At 43.8% G+C, this 15,988-nt stretch overlaps 1 pseudogene; it reads right to left on the bottom strand.

Moving 5' to 3' along the window:
- Window positions 1–12,582, bottom strand: part of LOC136406602 (prefoldin subunit 4-like) — a 61,736-nt pseudogene extending 49,154 nt beyond the window's left edge.
- Window positions 12,583–15,988: the final 3,406 nt, after the last annotated feature.

Here is a 15,988-nt window from a genome sequence, read left to right as displayed (position 1 = left end):
TGCCAGGATTAGGAACAAGGAAAATGGTACCACTCAGATAGATGAGAAGAATTTTCTGAGCTCCGAAATAGCCCTTCACACAAAATGACGTTAACTGAGCACATAGTAGACTCTTCATAAATGAAGGATGAATAAATTAATGAATGAAAGGCCTGGGCATTTTGTGTTCCATGCAAAGCAACTCTTGAAAAAGTACACGCAGTGGTGTCTGTCGGTAACGGTAGCAGCACTCTCTTTAGCATGACAGAGTCTTTTTATGTGGATGTTTCTCAGTTGCTTTGCACAACAGTCCTGTGAGGGAGGAGGAGAGGGTATCACTACCCCCATGTGGCAGATTCATTATTTTATCCATTCACCAGCTGTTCAGTGCCAGGAAGTGCACAGAGCCCTCGGGTGAACAGAACAGCCCCAGCCTGTGGCCTCACTGACCACAGTCCGATGAGGGAGGCAGATGTCCAACAAAGGAAGAATAATAGCAAGTCTCAGAGGTTACAACAGGGACAAAGAAGCCTACAAATAAGGAAACAGAGTCCCCAAGGGATTCATGGCTTATGCAGGGTCCAGTGGTAGCCAGCTGGGTTGCAGAATCACAGCAGAACCCATACGCTTGTGCTCTGGTTAGAATGGTGCAGAGCAAGGCGAGCGACTCGCACAGCCACTGTTCTCTGGCTGGGTCTCGCCATTCTGGGCACAATGTTTAAAGAGGGACATTGGCAGACAAGGCGCTAAGGACTGAGAGGTCACAAGCCATGTCTTTTAGGGAGCAGGTAGAAAACTGCATCTTGTTAGCCTAAAAAAAAAAATGAAAGGATGAGTGCCAGTACATGTCGACGACATTCAACTGATTGAAGGGTTACCATGTGCAAGTAGGAGCAGCTGTTAGACAGGGGCTGAGGGCATGAGATCGATCTAGGCACTTTGTAAGGCAGATGTGTCCATCAGGGTTCAGATGAGAATGTTCAGGGGGCAGAGTGAAAACACAGGACCCCTAAGGGGCCGTCCGCACACACATAGGAAGACATAAGACCATTATAGTTCAGGGTATATGAACTCTGAGTCAGGCCAACTTGGTTCAGAGCAAACTCCCTCCCCTGACCACCATCACTTAGTAGCTGTGTTTCCTTGGAGAAGTTACTTACTCTGAGTGCCAGCTTCCTACCTGCAATGGCAGGTGATAGCAGTACCTGTCTCAGGTATTGGTGACAAGGTTTAGTAAGGTAAGGCACGTGACCCATTTCATTCAGTGATGCCTGGGCAAATACCAATTAAATAATGAAATATCCTCTGTATTGAGTGAATTGCAAATGAATTAAGGACTCAATCAGTAGTATTAGGAGTAGCAGTCAGGGCTGTAGCCCAACTTAAAATAACCACCCTTACCTGCAGGTCTGAGCATGAGCTGAAGAGATGAGGGCATATACTATGGACCCAGCGAGGTTTGCAAATAGGTGGCATTTCTATTAAAGAGAGCCATTCCTGTGCTGCGGAGCACTTGGACCAAATGTTCTCAAAAATCCTTTCCAGTTCTTAAATTCCATGAGAATGAGAATAGTCAAATGGTCCCATTGTCCAAGCCAGGAAGTTTCTATTCCTTCAGGGCATCGAGAAAGGTCAAGGCACTGGAATCATGAAGTTGTTTCTTTCTAGAAAAGGAATGAAAAATGCTTCTCCCCATCTTCACCCCAGCTTGTTATTGACAACAACATAAGAGGGCTTTGTGTTCGTACCTTCCTCTGAAAGAACACGGGAAACTGCCTCTCAGATTCCCAGAGTGCAGATGAGATTTCTTTGGCCTGTTTATTTTCCCCAAATGCTCCCAAAGAAACACACCCCCAAATTGTATGAATCCTCAGGATCTGAATTATGGTCTTTTATGATAGTTGGTCACCTTCCAGTTCTCTTTTGGACCTTTGACCACAGCGTGAAAAACAAACCCCTTGAGTTAACCGAGATGCACACATTGGTTTTCAAATTGTGCCATCTTCTGGTCAAATGTGGACACCAACAACACGGCCGAGTCCTTGCTTTTAGTTTGGCACAGGTCCGTGCCACCAGGGACGCTGCACAGGAAATGTCTTTCTCCCCAGAATTTAACCCAGGTCTCTTGGGAGCTGACCGTTTGAAATGCATTCAAATGAAACCATGGGACAGTTTCAAAAGTTCAGTGCTTATTTACTTGGCAGGACATGTTCCTATCAAAGAGCAGTTACTCATTAATCTCTGATATAGGCTCACCCTCTGGCAAAGGGGGCTCAAATTAGGACCTTTTTTAAAAGTTCTGAGCTGCCAATGTCATCGGATGGATAAGCCATCTGTTTTGGTTGTTGTTGTTGTTGTTGTCTGAACACATTCAGAAATACTTTTGTGACTCTGCTCCAGAGAGAGGAAGAGAGAGGAAGAGAGAGGAAGAGAGAGGAAGAGAGAAGCGGGATGTGCAATGCCCAGTCTGTGCACTCTGGCTGCAGGCTGACTGAGGACACAGGCAAAGGAGCTGCTCTAGGCAGACCCCATTGTTCATCACCACAAGCTTTGGGCCCAAACTCCTGGGTGGAACCCACCAGGACTCCATTTACCTGTGCTCGGAACCCAAAGACAGAAGATTGAATGACCTCCTTGGACCCACATCCTAATCTAAACCAATCTCTGGGTGGAAAGAAGAGGCAAAGGAAAACACTCGGTTGTAAAAGACGTGTTTGTCCCCAACACAACCAAGTTTCTTCCTGGAGCTCAAACCATTGAGATTAACCCACCCACTCCAGCCTTCCCAGGGTGGAATAGAAAAGAAAGAGAGGATTGCACAGGAGAGGGACATGCCCCCATCTACCAGGTAATTGTCATAAAAGACCAAACTGTTAAGGAGGCAAGCCCAAGACTCTGTATCCGGAAACACCACCTGACAGGCTCCACTCCCTGGGCCTGTCTCATCGGCAGTCTCAGTCCAGCTGTGGATCCCTGGGTGCCTCATAAGCCCTCTGTTCAGTGCCCTTCTCAATAAAAGACTAAGGGAGAGCAGGACGCTTGGACAGTCTTCAGTCTTTCCTGGGACCAGCAGCTTGCACCAGGACAAAATTCACCAGCACTGATTGAATCTGACTCAGGTTAATCTTATGTACAGGAACAGCTGCTGCTGTAAAGTGGTGTCTTTCAGACAGTGAAAGCATCATGAGCTAAGATTTTATTTTTTTAAAAAAAACATAAAATTTCCCAAATAGTAGGAAACATAGCAATATGAGTTGAAATATGTCAAAGATGGTTTAAAAAGGAGCATGCTGCCCTGGCTGGTTGGCTCAGCAATAGAGTGTAGGCCCAGCATGTGGAAGTCCTGGGTTTGATTTTCCATCAGGGCACACAGGAAAAGCAACCATCTGTTTCTCCAACCCTCTCTCTCCTCTCTCTCTCTCTTTTCTCCTCCCATCGTCGTAGCTCAAACAGTTTGAATAAGTTGGCCCCAGGAGCTGAAGATGACTCCATGGTCTCGCCTCAGGTGCTAAAATGGCTTGTTTGCCGAGCAACAGAGCTGTGGCTCCAGATGGGCAGATCATCGCCACTTAGTGGGCTTGCTCAGTTGGGAAGCATGCAGGAGTCTGTTTCTACCTCCCAGCCTCTCACTTAATACAATAATAATAAAAAAGGGAGCATGAAGTGAAGACATATTCATACAGAGGCTTATCTACGCACCTCATTGGTGACTCCTTGGGCTGGGTCTATTAACTGCTTTGCAAATTTTTATATGAAAATGTCAGTTTGTAGTTTGTTTGTTTTTCTTGGAATAGATAGTTACTAGGAAAAGTCGGTCTTAACATACAGGTCCAAGTAATAGAGCATCTCTTCAAGAATGTTTCTTGGGACACCAGCCCTTTCAGATGCTTGGGGGAAAAAAAAGTCTCAGAAAAAGTGGGTGAAATATTCTGTGTTGTATCAGCCTTCTAGGAGATTCTCAAGGTGCATGAACTTATGAAGAAGAAGCTGAGACATTTGATTGACATGAAGGACTTTTTTTTTCTTTCTTTTTTTTTAGGGAAAGGCAGTGAGAGAGACAGGAACATCAAGCTGTTTCTGTGTGTGCCCTGACCGGGGATCGAACCAGCAACCTCTGTGCTTCGGGACAATACTCCAACCAACTGAGCTATCCGGCCAGGGCTTAAGACAATTAAAAAAAAAAAAAACAAATTAAATGTGCTTCAATCAACATTTTCAAACTTCATTGGCCAAGGAATACCCACATAGAGGACATATAACTGGCTCTCCAAAAGCCAGTGCCCCAAGGAGCAGATTGCAGGAAACTTTGCTCATAAAGAAGCAGGTATGTGGGGGTTATGTTATCGCTGACTTCCCAGAACCAGGAGAGGACATCAACATGGGGGATCAAGGCATGGTGGCTATGTGACCATGAACACATCCCCGTGGCTTGAGAACAGAGAGGAGAGACTGAACCGATAGGTCCTTGAGTTGCTGAGGACCCATCTATGTATATATCATCTCATTCAGCTTTGCCCATTATAATGGCCTGAAGATATACTTCTGGGGATCATTTCTATAGTTTGTAATAATGACCTGACTTCCAGGAAATGACAGCACAGCTTGTGGTGATGACAAGACAAGATCATCTTCTCCATAAACCACTTAGGTAGCAAATCAACCTAGTAGTGTTAGCTGAGGAGCCGGCTTCTAATGTGAGTATTATAATATTCCGACTCCACAAAACCTCGTAGGAGTCTCGCTCTATATCTCACTCCTCCAAAAATGATTTGATCCCTATTTCTTCTCTGTACAACGAGAATGTATTGACTGGGTGGCTTGTAACGGCCCCTCTGGGCTTAACAGTTCCTAACACAAACAGCAAGAAAGAACTCCATCACGGCCTCCTTTTGGATGCCTCTCAGAATTTTCCATTTGTGTGTCTTCCATACTACACATAACTACTTTTGTTTCTGGGTTACAGTGATTTGACATTGCATTTCCTAGTTTGAGGAGGAGAGGGGTGGGGTAAGCATGTACCATAACTGTTCTCTGGGGATCTGCAGATGCATTTCTCTAGCTGAAACTTGTTGAGGGTTAAGCAAATCTCCCTGGAGAAATACGATTTACATTGCTTCTCCAAAGTGGTAAATCATAGACTGACCACATTTCCTCTTCCACTTGACCTTCATCTCCCACAGAAAATTTCTCTGACAGGATTCGGTTCCTTTTATTAAGCTTTGCCCATAATAATGATCTGAGTTTCCAGGGGAAAAAAGAATTGAGCACCATACCCTGAAAACCTGCTGTCCTTATTCTGGGTTTCTTAAACACCTAATAATTGTTCTAAAAGTTATCAGTGACCACTGTGGAGACTAGTCATATGCTGTTGAGGGACAGGGAGGAATAAAAAGATCAGGATGAAATTCAAAGATGTCACCTCGGATTCCCTGTGAAGAAGATGCATTACCACCTATAATTCAATAAGTCTTTTAAGCTGGTGTATTGAAGATACTTTTGGACTTTTCCAAAGACATCCCTGCCAATCTGATGGAGTCCCCACCAGGGACTTGCACAGCTACAGATGCAGGCATCCCCAAACTACGGCCCGTGGGCCACATGTGGCCACCCGAAACCATTTATACAGCTCCCGCCGCACTTCCGGAAAGGGGCACCTCTTTCACTGGTGGTCAGTGAGAGGAGCACTGTATGTGGCGGCCCCCCAACGGTCTGAGGGACAGTGAACTGGCCCCCTGTGTAAAAAGTTTGGGGACCCCTGTAAGGGTAGATATGCTCACCTGCCTGGTGGCACCCTTGTCATCTTTGCCATCCATTTTTGTCCCTGGGATATGATTACAGTGAAAAGAAAAGCCTCCGAGGAATCAGACCCGAGCTGTTGGCTAGACGTGGAGGCACTGTTTGCTTTTCTCTTTAGCATCCTGAAACAAATCCCAGCATCAGAATGCCGAAGGGTCGCAGGCTCTCTCAAAGTGAATGTGCCATTTCATTTCCCCTAGAGTGTTGATACTCCAAGAGTTCCAGAAGGCTCTATCTCTGTTCCTGGGCACTAAGCGCTTAACCCACCAAAGTGCCTCCTCATCGAGGTATTCTCCTTCAGACATTAAATCTGACCCTTTGTTGGCAGAGTCTGGGGCAGGCATCTTCACAGAACAGAACTCTCTCCAGGAACGTGATGAACAGGACTTAGCTAGAAATGGAGACTGTGGTCGCTGCTTGGCCTTTAGAGAATTTGATTTTGCCCAACTGTCACTATGAAAATCCACCTACTTCTTACCGGTCTCTGTCTTTCCTTCCCCTCTCTCTGTGATGATTCATCTCATTCTTTCTTAACGTTCAACACTCAACTCCAACCCAAGGAAGCTGAAGGAACAACGTGTAGCTATAATCAAGTGTATCATCCATGATTTCTCCTTTCCGGTGGACATCTGTGATCATCACTGAGCCCAGGTTTTCTTGATTTCTGCCCTCCTTGGATGTGGCTACTTTGCCTTATTGATGTGTTTAAAATACTAAACACATTTAGGGCAAAGAGAACTATTACCCAGTACAGGGCATTCCCGTCTCAGACTTTCATAGGCAATCATTTACAGGCATGGCGCTTATTTTATGGCTTTTTCATTCTTTTACTTTAAAGGTTACTACAGCCAGGAAGCTTGTTGACTACAATGACTTCTGCACACATTGATTGCTTGCTCAAGTATAAAAGGAGTAAGAATGTTGAGAAAAAAAAACCAAAAACATTAAATGAAGTCTGACAAGTAGAGGAAGGTCAAAAATAGAGCTATTGAAGGAATTTGAGGGCAAAGGTATGTGGAATCCTCAGTTTCAAAACAAGAGAAAGAAACACATGTTTGTTCCCTGAGTCTCGGAAGGTCTGTCTGAGTCCTCTGCTCAGACCTGACCAGGGGTATGCAGTCATAAAATACACCACTGATTTTTTATTCTTTCTTTAAAATATTTCAAGTAAATATTAATGATGATAGTTGTTATATTTATCTCTTCTATTTTAATAAAGTCAGATGGTTCATTTTGTATTTAGATTGAATGTGTGTGCGCATCCCATCTCCCTCCTACCACCCCACTGCCACCGCCAAGTTCATTTGTTAAATCCTAATCCCTAACATGATGGTATCAGGAGGTGGAGTCTTCCAGAGGTGATTAGGTCATGAAGGTGGGGTCCTCATGAACGGGATTAGTGCCCTCACGAGAGAGATCCGTGAGGGCTTCGTTGCCCCTTCTGCCATGTGAAGACATACAGCAAGGTGAGGACCACTGGTGAATTTGGAGGAGGACCCTCGCCAGATGCTGAATAGGCTGACGCCTTGGTCTCAGACTTTCCAGCCTCCAGACTATGAGAAATAAATTCTGTTGTTTAGAAGTTGCCTAGTCCATGTTATTCTCTTATAGCAACCTGACTGGCCTAAGACAGAAGAGCCTTAGTAATTGACACAAAAGGGAAGCCCTAAAAACCATATAGACCTAAACCAAGCACCGTTTCCATGGTAGCATCAACTCAAATTACAGGCGTTGTAACCATAAGCACACTGTCACACGGCTGAACTGCCAGTCTCTAATAAAGGAAGGCATTTTCCCATTTCCATTACACCTATGGGTGTGTGCATATTACTAATAATTTAAACACATTTGTTACCACAGGCAGTTCAAAAAGCTTTGAAAGCCACGGCTTTAATGAAAATAAGCCTTTGTCTGCTAGACATGCAAACTAAAACTTATTAAATGGCATTATCATCATGGAAACCGAAGAGAATTTTAAACATCAAATCATTAAAATTCTCACCAACTGTACAACAATTCTACACATACGAAATTAAATCATAAACAGCAATGGTTTAGGAAACTCTGAAATATCTAGTTTATTGATTTGCTGGGCTGCTGTCACATATCATGGTTCGCTTTTCACAGTCTCACTGTATTGTAGATTTTTAAATAGTATATATCTAATATTGTATTGTGGATTTTTCTGTGTCGCAGGATTTTGTGGTATATAGGTATTTTTATATATTTATTATTTTTGCAGTAAAATAAGCATTTTCTAGCCTAAAAAATTAAAAACAATTAAAAATATAAAGCCTTAATATATATATAAATAATAAAATAAATATAAGGTCGCTACTTCGCAGATTTTCTCCTATCATGGGGGTTCTGGAACCTAACCCCCACAATAGACAAGGGGCCACTGTACTACTGGCTAGGTGGCTTAACAGAAATATATTTGCTTACAATTCTGGAAGTTCGACTCTAAGATTAAGGCATAGGGGGGAGGGGAGGAATGAGTTTATTCTGAGACCTCTTTCCAGGACTTGTTTGTGTCTTCACATGGTCTTTCCTCTGTGTGTGTCTCTTCGTCTCCTCTTTTATAAGGAAACAGTTGTATTAAATTAGGACCCACCCTAATGACCTCACTTTAACTCAATCATCTCTTTAAAAGTCTTATCTCCAAGTACATTGTGATGTACGGGAGGAATTTGATGAGAACACAACCAACTGAATGGATGTTGTATTTGTGCAATCAGTTCAAGGACTTAGGAGCAAAAACTGAGATTTCCTGGAGATGGAGAAATTTTGCCTCAAGATAGTAACATCAGCTTCTGCCTGAATTTGTAGGCTACACATTTCAAACTTGTCAGACCCGAAAACCACATGAGCCAATTCCTGGAAATAAACGGTATGCATATATATCCTGTTGGTTCTGTCTCCCTGGAGAACCGTGACTGATACACTACCTCTTGCTAAAAATAATTCAGGATGTCGCAGAGGCAACCCAGGCCTTACTGTTCTGCTAGTTTTTGAGAAAGAGAAGCAACCCTATTCATTCCGTCTCAGAACTGCCAGCCACGTGAGGCATGCAGTACTCACACATTACTCCAGGTGGCGCTCGTGCTCTACTCAAAAGCTGTTACCCCGATGCATGCCTTGGCTCACAGGCGTCTTCACTCAGATTTCAAGACAACTCGATGATTCAGCGATGCATTCAACGAGGAAGCATAAAATTTAGACAAAGAGGACATTGCCTCCATGTCCGATGTCCACATGCTTGCCACCACAAAAGTCATTTTTCTGATGTGTCCATTTTTGGAAGTCCCACCTCTGGTAGGATTTAGCCTGCTCTGAGCAAATAGCCACTTGGGCAGCTTCATAGAACCCCCAATGAATAGGAAGCCCCTGGGTTGATAGAAAAGGAGAATACCATTGTAATTGAAGGCTGGCTGGCCAAGTTGTCTTGTTTCTTTCTGTCTGCCTGTTCATTGTCCTAGGCTTTCTTTCTTTCCTAGTCTCCAGGGCTGTCTTCAGGGATGTAAGTCACTATAGCCCAAGGGCACAGCCTGGTGCCTGCCTGGGTGTTTATGCATGCAGGACATGACTCACCCGGACCCCAAGATGCCAGCTACCCACAGTCCTGGCGGGACAGGCTCTGTCTGTGCCTACTCCGCAAACCCCTCTGTTAATCCTACTGGTGGTCAAGACCTGACCCTGTCATTAGGCTGTGTACTTGACCACAAGCCCAGAACTTTCACAGCATGGGCTTGTTATAGCCTTGTAATATTTTGTAAAAAAAAAAAAAAAAAAATGGAGATGCCTTTACTTTTAAATTTCTATTTTGTATAATACGGGAAACAGAACCAGATATATTAAGTGACCCTACGAAAGTCACCCAGGGATTCAGAAGAATCAGACTCATGGACACTTGACCTTCAGTCAGAGGTGCTGACTTTTCTAAATCTCCGCCACAGAGAGCTCCCCTCCCCACCCTGCCGCCCACCGCCACTCATCCTGTCCTGGTACATAAGGCATTCGTTCGGTTCTTTTTTAAAAAATGCACATTCACATAAGTGAACAAATCCATGTCTGCATTTCTGCAGTTTTAAGCATATTTTATATTGCTGCATAACCCAAAAGTCAGTAGAGCCTGCCCAGAAGATAGAGCATCAGACTGGGATGCGGAGGACCCAGGTTTGAGACCCCGAGGTTGCCAGCTTGAGTGCGGGCTCATCTGGTTTGAGCAAAGCTCACCAGCTTGGACCCAAGGTCGCTGGCTTGAGCAAGGGGTTACTCGGTCTGCTGAAGGCCCACGGTCAAGGCACATATGAGAAAGCAATCAATGAACATAAAGGTGTCTCAAGGAAAAACTGATGATTGATGCTTCTCGTCTCTCTCTGTTCCTGTCTGTCTGTCCCTGTCTATTCCTGTCTCTGACTCTCTCTCTGTCTGTTTAAAAAAAAAAAAAGTCAGTAGAAGCATCACCTCCCCTTTACATCAGAACCTAACTTAAAATACACACACACAGCCTCCTTTGAGATACACAGTTTGGGATAGCAGATGAGAAGCCCTGAGAAATCCTGTAGAAAACAGTTTAATTCTATGTAACCACATATTTTTCTTTCTTTTTAAAATTTTTTTATTTTTCATGAGAAGCAGGAAGGCAGAGAGACAGACTCCTGCATGCATCCTGAGCAGGATTCACCCAGCAAGCCTCCTGTGGGGTGATGCTCTGCCCATCTGGGGCCATTGCTCAGCAACTGCACTATTTTAGTACCTAAGGCTAAGGCCATGGAGCCATCCTCAGCACCAGGGGCCAACTTGCTCCAACTGAGCCATGGCTGTAGGAAGGGAAGAGAGAGAGAGAGAAAGAGAAAGTAAAGGAGGAAGGGGAAGCGTGGAGAAGCAGATGGTCACTTCTCCTGTATGTCCTGACCGGGAATCAAACCCGAAACATCCTCATGCCCGGCCGATGCTCTTCCACACGCCAGGCTGATGCTCTACCACTGAGCCAACCAGCATTTGCCAGGGCCCTAACCACATATTTTTCAACCTTACTTGAATATACATGAGTTTTCCCTATTAACATCATGGGAACAATATTCCCTGGAATATCATTTGGACATGCTGAATAAAATGATTATCTCTGTGGCATAGAGATAATCAGGTGTGTAGGCAATGACCCCCACTTGCTATGCCGAGACATTCTAAAGTTTACAGAGTTAGTCTTAGAGTTAGTTGGGGGGTTTTGGTCTCCCAGGGCATCCTAATGGTTGACAAAAGCCAAGTCTCATAGCAGTTTTCCAAGGCTGAGATTACAGCCCAGAGAGTAGCTGAAACAGCACACTCCCCCACCTCTGATGGGCCCATTCCATCTCTTCCACAGCACCCAGGCATCTCCACCCAGGATTACCCTGGGACCCCTACAGCTGTTCTATCTTTGGCGTCAGAGGGACTGTCCATTCCCACTTCCCTTGGAAGTGTCCTTCAGCTGCCATCAGTTCCTTGAAAGAAAAATAGAAGACAACTTGATTAGTGCGATATTCCTAAAAACTGCTCAGATTTTTATCTCTCTCTAAGCCAGGGTTTATTGACTGTCCATCTGCAGGGACATGTTTGCCCCTTGTGGAGTTAAATATCCGAGACAATTAGAACTCAGGGAATATCTGTAATAGAGGCAAGGAAAGCCAGAAATGAGCAGGTGTGATTTCTGAAGGAACCAACTAGAGCCAGCACTGACGGGATGACAGTGTCCGAGAAGCAGCCCTTCACCTGGGTAAGAAGGCTGCAGTCTGTGGAGCAGAGATTTGTCTTCCGCTATGGTCCACACTATGAATTCCCTATCTTGCTCCTTACCCCCTCCCCACTCCCCAGCCCTGTTTCTCCTTTTGTACTTCCAGCTTAGTTCATATTCTCACCATGCAGCCACCCACCCATGCATATCCCACCAGCTTCAATATCGGTCCCACTGTCTCACTCCTGCCACCCTGGACCGCACACAACATCTTTCTCTCTCTCTCTCTCTCTCTCTCTCTCTCTCTCTCTCTCTCATATTCTAATGGCCTTAGCTAATTACTGGAGTTCCCTAAACACATCTTGGTCTTTCTAATCATTTTTTTTTGCACATCTTCTTCCTTCCACTCACCTTACAAGACAGACCAAACATCTCCACCTCCAGAGACACTATGAAGTCTCCCCCCTGCTCCCAGGCAGAACTCAATTTCTGTCTGTGTGTCCTTCATGAGCCCTATCACGTGACCCGTTAAATACTTATTGACATGTCTGTCTTCCTAGAGGGCAGGGCTCATGTTTTGTTTATCGTCATAATCCCCACAACCTAGTAATAATAAACCTAATACCCAACAAATATTTATTAAACGGTATGGACGGATATAAGATTTTTAAAATCCATTTTTGATTCATGCCTCCTACAATAGCCAGAGACAAGATACTGTCTTCCCTCACTCACCGAGAACCTCAGCATAAGACCCTTTCCAAAAGCATTATGCCCATTCCACATATATATCTTGGCCATCAAATTAAAAGGATTGTCATTGGAATGAATCACTGTCAATTCACTACTATACATTGAACGTTCAGGGCGTTGTGGTCACATAGCCTCGTAGAAGCGCAGTGGCATTCTTCAGATAAAAGAACTTAAGCGCAGGAGCCATTAGCACAGGATCATAGTTGAGCTCCTAGTCCGTGTAACACTGACTGACGTGTGTGGGATGCTTTCACATTATCACAGTCCAGACCCCGTGGAGATGATGGCTTTTCCTCTCTCTTAGGTGATGAAGGTTTAGGACAGTCTTTCCCATACATGCCTGCAAAGCATCCTGCTGAAGGAGTCTTAGACCTCCCTCTGGAACAGGGAAACTCCCCACTTTTGCATGTCTGGCAGTCTGTCCTCCTGTCCTGTGTCGGTCTGCTCAGGTTCCTCAAAGAGCCAACCTACACCAAGATCCCACCATGTGAGTCTCATACAACCAGTTCCAAGCAGGTTAGACACTGACTGAAAGATCTCTGAAACATCGCTGCATTTTAGGGACACGCTGATGTAACACGCGGACGATACGGCAAAGGTAGGTTTGGTCTCTGTCCTGCTCCCCAGTTATAGTGGCCACTACTGGCCTAAACAGTGGAACTGAGGAAGTGTGAGGTGAAAGAGAAGGAAGTCCAATCCTTGGATGAGTCCAGAAATGTGCAGACACAGGCAATTGGCAGTAAGTATCTATCTGCTCTGTGAAAGGTGGAACCCATGGAGCCGCATGAAGAACATGAGGCCAAAATGTATTAAAAGTTTATTAAAACCCCCGGTGCGAACAAGCTGATGCAGTCTAAGCCATCAATCCTGAGCAGAGCAATGGCACTTTCTTTTATACTGAAAGGTAGAGAATGGGGAATTTATCAGCAGGTGCGTTTTCAGTTAACTCCCTAGTTTTCAGTTTCTGGCCCAGCATGCCTCAATAACTGTCTTAATTGGCGTGTCTTCAAGTGATTGATAAACAGATTTCTCCCTCAGGGTTCAGTGATAGGCCAGCAGTCAAACTGAGTTCTAGCTATAGAATAGGAGTGAACTGCCTCTATTTACCTAACACTCTGCAAAACACTCATGGTACTTGAGATTAGCTTAGCTTAGCCTACACCTGCAGAGCTCCAACAACACATCCTGGAAGCATAAGGGGCCCCTTCTTCCATTGGGATTTCTAAATAGAAAACGGGATCCAGGGTGGGAGTACTATGGGTGGAGAAAAAGAAGTTCCGAGTACAACCAGCCTCTCAAAAAGCCTATTCCAGGAAAGAAGGAAAGAAGACACTCTTAAGTACACAATTATGTTTTATAATAATACAGTTACTTCTTGAGTGTTGAAAACTCACTCTTCAGTGTATAGAAATACTGTATTTCCCCAAGTATAAGACTCACCTTAATTTGGGGGCCTGAAATTTGAAAAAAAATGTATTACATAAAGTTATTGAACTCAAGTTTTATTCATCATAAAATTCATACAACTCCTCATCACTGTCAAAACTCCCATCCATTGGCTTGTCCTCATCTGTGTCTGATGACAAATCACTGTCTTCAACCATGAGCGCAAAACAAGCACAAAAAAGCCGGAAATGCAAGTAAAAAAATCTACAACTACTGTATAAGACGCACCCAGTCTTTAGACCCCCGATATTTCAGAGAAAAAGTGCATCTTATACATGGGGAAATACTGTAAATTACATTCATGCTGAAAGAGTCAAAGGGCAGACTGTGTCTAGGTAGGATATCTTCCTCAGTTTCTCCCTCTCTACCTCTTGCCACACTTCTAGGAGGGTCTCTAATCTCACAACCCTTTTCAACTAGGGATGCTTCCGGGAATTAAACTCAGTGCCCTAATGCACCTATTGTAGGTAATGATTAACTCCCATCCTTTGTGTCTGGTTGGTCTTAAGTCTTTACTGTAATAGCTTTGGGAGTAGAGAAAATAGCCACTCAAATCATTCTCTGGAGGAACTAATGTTTTCATAGAACCCAAATTGAAAAAGTCTGCATGTAGGAGACAAAATTTTGTTTCTTTGTTTTTTTCCTTCTTTTTTCTTTTTCAGAGAGAGAGAGAGAAAGAGACAGGGACAGACAGGAAGGGAGAGAGATTCGAAGCACCAACTCATAGTAGCAGCACATTGATTGTTCATTGATTGCTTCTCATATGTACCTTGACCAGTGGGCTCCCGCCGAGCAAGTGACCCCTGTTCAAGCTAATGACCTTGGACTTCAGACCAGTGAACTCTGGCTCAAGCCAGTGACCACAGAGTCATGTCCATGATCCTATGCGCAACCCAGCAACTCCCGCTCAAGCTAGTGAGCCTGCGCTCAAGCAGGCAACCTCGGGGTTTCGAACCTGGATCCTCAGCATCCCAGGTCAACACTCTATCCACTGTGCCATGGTCCAGCTAGATTTTGTTTCTTAACAAGCACAGCTTGTTTTAAGCCACCCAGTTTGGGGCAATTTGTTATGGAAAATGAGGAAACTAATTCAATAGTGTTTCTGTAGTTTTCTATGTAAAGATATTAAAATGTCAGTTAGATAATATCTCTCTATTTTTATGTTTTTGATGCTAGCATGGAAATACACTTAATTTTCCAAATTGACCTGCCATCCAACAACCTTGCTTAATTTACTTATTAATTAAAATTGTTTACTTGTAGATTCTTTTGAATTTTCTACATACCCATAAGTTGTATGTTTATGTGGCTTCTTCAGATAATAATGGCTTTATTTATTCCTTCTCAATTTTTATGTTTTTCTTAATCGCTTTATTGTACTGACCTTGAATGGAGTACTGAATAGAAGTGGTAATAGTAAGCATCCTTGTCTCATTCCTGATCTCAAGGGAAAACTTTCAATCATGCACCACTAAATAGGATGCTTGCTCTAAGTTCTTTATGGGTAACCTTTATCAGATTCGTTTCTCTTGTTTCCTACTTTGTAAAGAGTTCTCATGAATTATGTATGGAATTTTATCAAATGTTTACTCTGCATTAGTTCAGATGACCATACATTTTTACTCTTTTCTGTTAACACGGCAAATTCTATGATTTAATTACCAAATGTTAGAACAGATTTGCAACCCTGACTGAAAATGCACACGACACATTATCCTTATGCATCACCAGATGTGATTTGCTAATATGTTCTTTAAATTTTTTACATCTGTTTGCAAGGAAGGTCAGTCTATCATCTTTTCTCTTGTGATGTCTTAGTCAACTGTTAGTATCACAGTCTCATAAAATGAAACCTGATGAATCGTTTCAGACTTTTTAAAATCTGAAGTGTTTTCTCTTGTATCTTTCAGGATGAGGTTGTATAGAATTAGTGTTCATTCTTCTTAAGACATTTGGTACTAATCTCCAGCAGAATAACCTAGAATTAAAGATTTCTTTTTATGGAGTTTTAAAAGTACAAATTAGCCTGACCAGTAGTGACGCAGTGGATAGAACATCAACCTGGGATTCTGAGGACCTAGGTTCAAAACCCCAAGGTTAACCTGCTTGAGCACGGGCTCACCAGCTTGATCATGGGGTCTTCGGCTTAAGCATGGGATCACAGACATGACCCCATGGTTGCTGGCTTGAGCCCAAAGGTCACTGGTTTGAAGCCCAAGGTCACTGGCTTGAGCAAGGGGTCACTGGCTTGGTTGGAATCACACAGAGATTGCTTTTGAGAAAATGGGGGGTGACTGA

This window comes from Saccopteryx leptura, chromosome 5 (assembly GCF_036850995.1).
Source record: "Saccopteryx leptura isolate mSacLep1 chromosome 5, mSacLep1_pri_phased_curated, whole genome shotgun sequence".
Lineage (NCBI taxonomy): Eukaryota > Metazoa > Chordata > Mammalia > Chiroptera > Emballonuridae > Saccopteryx > Saccopteryx leptura.
This window is presented reverse-complemented; position numbering and strand designations above follow the sequence as displayed.